This window comes from Suricata suricatta, chromosome 7 (assembly GCF_006229205.1).
Source record: "Suricata suricatta isolate VVHF042 chromosome 7, meerkat_22Aug2017_6uvM2_HiC, whole genome shotgun sequence".
NCBI lineage: Eukaryota > Metazoa > Chordata > Mammalia > Carnivora > Herpestidae > Suricata > Suricata suricatta.
Genome location: NC_043706.1, coordinates 41,255,564 through 41,263,524, shown reverse-complemented (window position 1 = coordinate 41,263,524; position 7,961 = coordinate 41,255,564). Strand labels below are relative to the sequence as shown.

The 7,961-nt window shown below is 47.3% G+C and overlaps 1 long non-coding RNA gene across 2 annotated transcripts in view; it reads left to right on the top strand.

Moving 5' to 3' along the window:
* Window positions 1-1,278: 1,278 nt before the first annotated feature.
* The window catches only part of LOC115296645, a 28,659-nt gene continuing 21,976 nt past the window's right edge, over window positions 1,279-7,961 (top strand). Inside the window, exon 1 of one of the 2 annotated variants that reach the window (XR_003910978.1) lies at window positions 1,279-1,376. This is a non-coding gene — a long non-coding RNA (uncharacterized LOC115296645). Of the gene's footprint in view, window positions 1,466-7,961 lie in introns of both variants that reach the window. The other variant, XR_003910977.1, reaches the window with a different exon arrangement.

Below are 7,961 nucleotides of genomic sequence, written 5' to 3'. Positions count from 1 at the left end.
GTCTTTAATATACGTGTAGAGAAAGATCAAAGATTGGGGGGTAATGGATTGGTTAGGCGTCTTAATTTCAGCTACTTACTAAGTATGTGATCATGGGCGAGTTACTTTAATCTCTCTGAACCTCAGTTTCTTTATCTGTAAAAATGGGACAAAGACACCCACTTCAAAGGGTTGTTAAGAGTGCCACCTTCTTGACAGCTCAAGGTGTTCCGTTAATGATCGTGCCTTCTTTTCTTCTTTTCTTAGCAGACGTAAGGAGATGTAGATAATGATACAGGTAATAATTAAAATTTAATGACACGGTGAAAATAAAATTTGTTTTCGCTGGCGTGTGTAGGAGTGAGCAGAGAAGTTGGGGGTAGAGGGAACTTCTTCAATCTCACTTTCCTTCAAACCCCCCCAGAGTCTTTGCATGGCTAGGAGGCATCTGGGTTGACGGCCACTCTTCCATGACCCTGACCACACTGCCACTAAAGGGACTAGTAATATACTTCCATTCAAACTATATGTGAAACTGGTTAATAAGTAATAAAGCAAATTACTGTTGATTAAACTTTGTTTGGAATTTTCTTCATGGCCCCAAATGGATGTGTTTATACCCCCCATGATTCCCATTTGCCAAGCACCTATGTAGACAAGATAAAGTCCGTATGTTGCAAATGTTGCTTTGTGTACTCTTGAAACAACCATGTCAGGTCAGTGTTACTGTCCCCCTTGTGTAGATGAGGAAATCGGGGCTCAGGGGGATCAAGTCACTTGCCTAAGGTCATGTATCAAGGAAGTGACAAGGTCCACACAGTTCTAGATCCGCTTTGTCCTCTTCCTGCTTCTCCCAACCGTCCCTCTGCCCAACTGGCCTCTCTCGGCTCTTCTAGAGTGACAACCTGTCCCCGAACCAATCAGAAGCGGTTTTTCTCCCCAGCCCCGGTCCCCGGCATAAATCAAGTCTCGGTTCCTGCCCATGGGTCATTGGTTGGGCTCCCAGCTGTCTTCCGCGCGTAGTTCCTGGCGTGTGGCTATATTAAGAATGTAAACCATAACATTAACACTTTTTTAAAAATCCCAAAAAGAAAGGAAGAAAGAAAGAAATACCCCTAAAGAGTCTAAAGTCAGGTCCAGCCAAGGGTCATAAATCAATGTCGGTAAATTTATAAACAGTTCATAAATGTAAGTGCTTTTTACAGGGCTGTTTGTTATTGTGACGGCTGAGGTGGGGGCGGGGCTGGGGGGGAGCTCCTCCCTGCATCCATCTGTCTTCTGCAGGGAGCCGCTGGGAAGGCTGCAGCAGCGGCAGCGGCACAAGGAACAAGGAAGGGACCCGGCCTGCCTAAATACTGACATGCAGGTGGCATGGCACGCCAGGACCTTGCGAGAGGGTAGGAGAACCAGCCCGGGTGACAAGTGAGCTGAGCTCTGAACTTGAACTGAGGTTTGAGCAACATCACAAGGATGGATTTTGCTCCAGGTTCTCTTTTTTGCTTCTCTAAGTATTCTCTTCTTGGGCACTCTTCTGTTTTCCCCCCAAAGGGAATAATAGAAAGCCGAGAACCAAATTCTTCAAGCACAGTGCCCCCCGCACACGCTACTGGCACACCACTCCTTCCACACCCCCATCTGGCCATTCCCAGGACCCCCAACCCAGAGGCTGGGGTAAAGACAGGCTTTGCCGTGAAGTACCCTCTACACCTGCAGGATGGTGACTCTGGCTGGTGGGGAGGGGTTTGTAAATGAAAGGGGAGAGTGAGCCTGCCCCCATCATCCAGTCTCGTACCCAGGAAGCTCACAGAGCAGGTCTCGAACAGAACTTCTCAGCCTCTCTCCATCAAGACTAGGAAACGCACAACATGTCCTCCATTAGGTGTATTCTTCTGTCCTTTTAGATACCCCTTAACTTGTGCACATGTCACTTTCCCCACTAGCCCCCAACCAAGTGACCAAATGAGATGCAAATGAGTCCTCGGGTGGGGGACAGGGGATGGGTTTGTCTCCATCTTCTCCCCAGAAGCTCTAGTTTCTGGAGACCTATTGGCCAGGCAGCCAGTTGGTAAAAGTGGAGTGTAGATGGGTGTTGACCTCTAGCCTCGGCTACCCACTTCCAAGTCCCAGTCCCCTGAGCTAAGTCAATGACGGTCAGTTCAGAACATTCACAAGCACCTGGAGGATGAGTCAAAACTGGGCCAACTTGTGACTTCACTCTTGCACTTTACAAGCACAGGGCCCATGAGCCCCTCTGGAATGGCACATAGTAAAGGTAGATGTGTAAATCTGGTGACTTCTGGAAGCTTCTCTCACCCTCACTCTGAGATATATGTTTCTTTTCTTTCTTTTTTAAATTAATTTATTTTGAGATAGAGTGAAAGAGCAAGTGCAAGCATGTGAGTGTAAGAGGGGCAGAGAGTGAGAGAAAGAGAGAATCCCAAACAGGTTCCATGTTGTCAGCACAGAGCCTGACTCTGGGCTCGATCTCAAGAACCATGAGATCACGACCTGAGCTCAAACCAAGAGTCAGATGCTTGACCAACTGAGCCACCCAGGCATCGCTGAGACGTACATTTCTAAGTGCAAGTAATTATAATTCTGACATAAAGCAGTTCTTTAGTGAGACTTAAAAAAAACATTTGCCCATGTCTTATAAATGTTATTTCATTATTCTATAACTTTGTCCCCCAATTTCCGGGAGACTCTGGGCACCACACACTCTTCAAGGGGCTGCCGGGTCTGATGGAACCACATTGCCCAGACAGAACTGCCTGTGAAAAATCCCTTAACCAAGTGCACCTTTCCTGGCCAGCACTAAACAGGGATTTCATTTATTTGAAAAGTAGGTATTAAATATGTCAGATATAGGAAGTTAAATGTAATGGGCCCAATTCCACACTCGGTTCCATATGCGTAAATCCCACTGATGGAGAACAGAGTGCGGCTAGAACAGCAAAAACCAAGGGCCCTGGTCTGCGGGAGGAAATTGCACTCTTGATAGATCCTAGCTGACATTCTAATGGACGTCGAGTCCGGACTATTAAAACTGGAAGGGGCCCTGAAGTTCCTGGTGGAGTTGCTTTGGGGTTTTTTTTTTTTTGTAAGCTTTAGGGGTTGTCACATTCCTGCTTTATTCCTCAGTTTTCTTTTCTTTTTAATTTTTTCTTTTCTTTAATTTTTTACTCTTTTTTATTTTTGAGAGAGAGAAGGAGAGAGAGACAGAGCAGGAGTGAAGCAGGGTCAGAGAGAGAAGGGGACACAGAATCTGAAGCAGGCTCCAGGCTCTGAGCTGTCAGCACAGAGTTCGACACGGGGCTCAAACCCACGAACCGCAAGATCATGACCTGAGCCAAAGAACACTCAAACCGACTGACCACCCATGTGTCCCTATTCCTCCATTTTATTTTCTAACTCACAGTTTACCATTTCTCCTCAGAGTTTTTGTTTCAGTTCAACTGTGCTTGAGGTGAGTTTTCCAAGAGGGTGACGGGGTGATTGGCCAAGGAACAAGCAAAGATTTCAGAACCTAAGTTTGGGGTGGGGCCAGAAGGTCCCCCGATCCTGAAACTACATGGAAGGCCTTGCTACTGGAGCTGTGGTCCCTGGATTAGCACCATCAGCATCACCTGGGAACTTGTTCAAAATGCAGGGTCTCGAGCCCTACCCAGGACCTACCGAATCCCACTCTCATTTAACACAATCCCAGGTGATTCATGTGCACAAAACAGTTTGAAAAGCCCTGGATTAGAGAACAGAAACTTGACGTGACCCCTTCTTTGACACAAATTTATCACCAGGCGTTATCTCAAGAACTGCAAGAATCCGGCTCAGATGTTTGCGATAGCTCTACCGGGGGTAATTCCCAACCCCATGCCTCTCTTCCCAGGCTGTGCATTAGAATCACTGAGAAAAAATTTTTTAATGTAGATGTGGGGGACCTTCCCGAGAAACCGTGCTACAGCTGGTTTCTGGGAAGGGGCTCTGACATTTGTATTTACTTAGAGCTCCGAAATGATTGATTCTACCATGTGATCAGGCCTGGGAGGTCCTGGGGTAAAACACTGCCTTGAATAGTTGGACTTCTTTAGGACTGGGAGAGATACCATTGTCTGATTCTCCCACCATGCATTGTGTGCTGGGCCCTGTGGATGATACAGAAATGGACATCGTTCCTGCTCTCCCAGAGCTGACAATCCAGCTGGGGGGAAAGTGACTTTTGGGTTTTGAAGGAGGTGCCACACAGTGTGGTTTTGAGAAGTGCTCACATTCTGTGAGGAAAGCTGGGGGTGAGCAATAAGGGAGCCAGCGAACAAAGAGACAGTACGGGACTGAGCAGAGAGAGCTCGAAAGTGCTGGATCTGAGAGGAAACGCATCCATGAGCCATGCTGGAGCTGGAAGGATCTCAGGATCTTCTGGGTTTGCCCCAGAATACCATACAATGCGCATTTAGCCTCAGCACCTTTGGTATTTTGGGCCACATAATTCTAGCCCCAAATAATAATAATGTGGAGGCTGTCTTTTGTATTACAGGATGTTAAGCAGCATCGCTGGCCTCTGTCTACCGTATGCTAGGAGCGCTCATGACCGTTTGTGACAACTAAAAACTTCTCCAGACTTTCCCAGATGTCCCCTGGGGGCAATATTGCTCCTGACTGAAAACCACTGGAACAGAGCAATTAGGGAAGATGGTTACGGGCCTGGCACTGACATGGAAGGTACACTGAGGTCTTTAAGAATAACAAGTAAGCTGGGGCGCCTGAGTGGCTCAGTCAGTTAAGTGTCTGACTTCGGCTTAGGTCATGATCTCCTGGTTCTTGAATTTGAGCCTAGTGTCAGGCCCTGTGCTGACAGCTCAGAGCCTGGAGCCTATTTCAGATTCTGTGTCTCCTCCCCTTCTCTGTCCCTCCACAGCTCACATTGTGTGTGTCTCTTGTTCAAAAATAAACATTAAAAAATTGTTTTTAAATAATAAAAAGTAAACTGCCAACAATGTGGGTGCTAACCCCAATAAAAAGATGTGGGGGGGGGGTGTGTACATACATACAAGGGTTGTATGCCAATAGTAGAAGTCATATCTCCTCTCTAAGTGGCCACAGCGCCGATGCTGGCACTTGATTACCTGGCTCCAGTCCTTACTACCCACCCTAGCCTACGTCTTTAACTTCCGTGTGTCCCAGTTTCTCTGTCTTTAAAGTGGGACTAACAGTGTCTACCTCAATGGACGGTTATGAAGCTTAAGTTCAGCTGCTCAGTGGAGGTAGAGCATTTCCGGCAGGGCCCAGCACAGGGTGAGCATTTCCAGGCCTGAGCCATAACTGCCACTATTGTCTCTGAAGAGGCACGTGAAGGCAGGGACATAGATCAGAAGGGAGACTTTTGGGTTTTGCTGTGTAAGTTTCTGCCTGTTTGAATTCCATGTAACAAGACTGCATTTACATATTCATTGTGAAACAAGGCACACATGCACAAAGAAAGAGACCTCTCAGTTAGCCCAGCTCATCTTTTTCCTTAATGTTCATTTATTTTTGAGAGAGAGAGACTGAGACAGAGACAGAGAGACAGAGTATGAGTGGGGGAGGCAGAGAGAGAGAGACACAGAATCTGACACAGGTTCCAGGCTCCGAGCTGTCAGTGCAGAGCCCGACGTGGGGCTCGAACTCACAAACTTTGAGATCGTGACCTGAGCCACAGTCAGACGCTTAACCGATTGAGCCACCCAGGGGCCCCAGCCCATCTCATCTTTTTAAAGAAACTTTTTATTTTGAAGTAATTTTAGGTTTCCACAAAAAAGTTACAAAACAGTAGAGAATATTCCCTTAAGCCTGACACCCAGTGTGTTTCCCCGAATGCTAACATCATACATCTCCGTGGTATGATGAAGGGTACTGGCCAGGGGTTTTGTAGAAGGCTCCTTCACTTGGGTCTGTCTGATCTTCTCGCATGACTAGATTAGGGCTATGGGTTCGGAAGAAAACCACAGAGGCAAAGTGCCCATGCTGCCAACACGACCTAACACTGGTGACCGAAGCTGATTACCTGGCCAAGGTTTCTCCATGGTAAGGTGTCCCCTACCCATTCCACACTCCACTCCCTGGAAGCAAGTCACTGTGTGCAGTCTGGACCGCACGAGGTGGGAGAGTAAGCTCTTCCCCCAGGATAAGGGAGTACATACATATAATTGGGAGTTTTTCTCTAGGAAGATTTGTCTCTTCTCCCTCATATATGTGTTTATTCAGTCATTTATTTATACACACAGGGACTCATGGATATTTATTTCAGAGTTTGACTTACAAGCCAACATTGTGTTTTTATTATGTTGCCCACATACTCCGTTCATTTTCATCAATGGAGAAGCCCTGGATGGAGTGGGGGTGGGGCAGTTCTGATTGTGGATCGGGGGCTCCAACGAGAGATGGATCATGAGTTACAGGTCCAGTTTGAGGTCTTTGGTTGGATTGGTCTCTGTGAAGAAGGCCATGGCCCATAGGAAGCAGAAAGAACAGAGGCTGTGTGATTGTGTCAAAAGCTGCTGCCCACGTGGAAGTTGGTGGATGAGGGAGGACTCCTTCAAGGAGGAGGCATGCAGTCAAGAGGGCCTGAATGTGCAGTTCCAAGGTACTTCTCATCTGTAAAATCTTAGGGAAACCAAGGCCGCAATGTAGCTGAGAAAGTGACGTGGCAAAGACTCGGGACTTTCTCCACGGTTATAGAGCAAAGACCATCAGGGATGTAGACTTTGTGTGATTTTGTGGGGAGGGGAACATAGGCATGTTGAAATCCCCAGTGTAAGGGGCAGAGAACAAAATGTGGTGTAAAAGAGATATAATCACAGGCTCTAACATAAAACGGGAGCGTATCAGCCTTGTTCCTATTAGTCAAGCTTGAACCGGGAGTCCCAAAATGTACCCAAGTCTTGACTTCAAGGTCGAGCCTTATCTTTTGTCCTAGATTGAGTCCATGGGGTTATGGGAGACTCTCTTTTCTCCCACCCTGTGGTTTGCTGATTTCTTTAGCCTTTAGCTCCCTTACCCAAGATCTCTCCTCTTTCTTTTCGTGGCCTCTCATATTGGGATCTCAGGCCCTCTCTGCTCATTCCAGCCCCATGAGTCCCAGAAAGGAGAGGGGAGATCCAGGCTTTGGATCTTAGGAGCAACCTTCCTGGTAAAGCCAGGCCTTTCACAGCCAAGCTGGCCTCTCGCAGCATAGCTCCTGGGGGCATGAGCTTCAGCAGCCTTTCTCTGCCTGGAATCACATCTCCCAGTGCCCTTTCCATTCCCCTGGACTCCTTCTGCATATTTTTCTAGGACGCAGGGCATGGGTAGAGGAAGGGTCACCTATCCATTCACCAATGGATGCTAGACATCCTATTGGAAGAATGAAAGACTCACAAATTAGGAGACAAAAAGACCAACTCTCCAAAATCTTCTTGGCTAGTGGGCCTATGTCTAAATAGAGTCTATCTACGGAGTTAAATGAAGCAATGTATGTAAAATAAGTATCATTCTTAAGTGAAGCCATTCAGAGTATCTTTGGATGGCAGGAGAAGTCATGGGATTTCAGTACCCATCAGAAGACGAAATGATTTACAAATCCAATGTGGAAGCTCAGACGTAGTCCAGCACTTAGGTTTGGGCAAGTGAGGGGACAGGCCTGGTATGGAGAGAGTCTTGGTCAAAGTCATACCCAAGTCCTCTGAAGTAGCCATTCCAGCTAACTGGAAGCTGTGGGCTTCTCCAGGACTTCTATCCATGTGGTCTGACTGGTCAAGGCAAGAATAACTCACAATGGAAGAAGAGGTGAGTCAAGGAGAAACAGCCTCCAGGAGGAGGGAGTGCAGACGGCCTGACCACAGTCAGGCCCCCTGGATCAGCTTCCGACTCCCACACGCTATGGGAGAGCCTTCCTGGAAGCCAGAACCCTCTGGCCAGGAATTTTTTTTTTTAATACCAAAATGAACCATATGTGGATCCTGGAACTCAGA